General features: G+C 35.6%; 1 pseudogene; it reads left to right on the top strand.

Moving 5' to 3' along the window:
- The first annotated feature begins 4 nt into the window (after nt 1-4).
- On the top strand, nt 5-491 carry LOC105461236 (annotated as a pseudogene).
- Nucleotides 492-495: the final 4 nt, after the last annotated feature.

The following is a 495-nucleotide window of genomic DNA, read 5'->3' as shown; positions in this document are numbered from 1 at the left end:
TCTCGCTCTTAAAGAAGGATGCGAGGTGTTCACAACTGTGGGCACGAGTGATAAGCGGGACTTTATTAAGAAAATGTTTCCAACTATTTTGGACAAACATATCGGAAATTCTCGAGATACGAGTTTTGAACAAATGATAATGCGGCAAACGAATGGTCGCGGCGTCGACATCGTATTGAATTCATTGGCAGAAGAGAAGTTAATCACGTCTATTCGTTGTTTGGCACAAAACGGTTACTTTTTAGAGATCGGCAAATTTGATCTTATTTCTAACAATCTTCTAGATATGTCCGCATTTCAGAAAGGTATTAGCTTTCATGGAATTTTATTAGATAAAATAATTACTGACGATAAACACAAGTATAAATGCTTATTATCTGAAATGGTTGCCGATGGTCTTAAAAATGGAAATATCAAACCGTTACAAGTGAAAATTTTTCCTAAAACAAATATCGAAGAAGCTTTTCGATATATGGCGAGTGGAAAACATATGGA

Source organism: Wasmannia auropunctata, unplaced genomic scaffold (assembly GCF_000956235.1).
Source record: "Wasmannia auropunctata unplaced genomic scaffold, wasmannia.A_1.0 LD304511.1, whole genome shotgun sequence".
In the NCBI taxonomy this organism is placed as follows: domain Eukaryota; kingdom Metazoa; phylum Arthropoda; class Insecta; order Hymenoptera; family Formicidae; genus Wasmannia; species Wasmannia auropunctata.
This window is presented reverse-complemented; position numbering and strand designations above follow the sequence as displayed.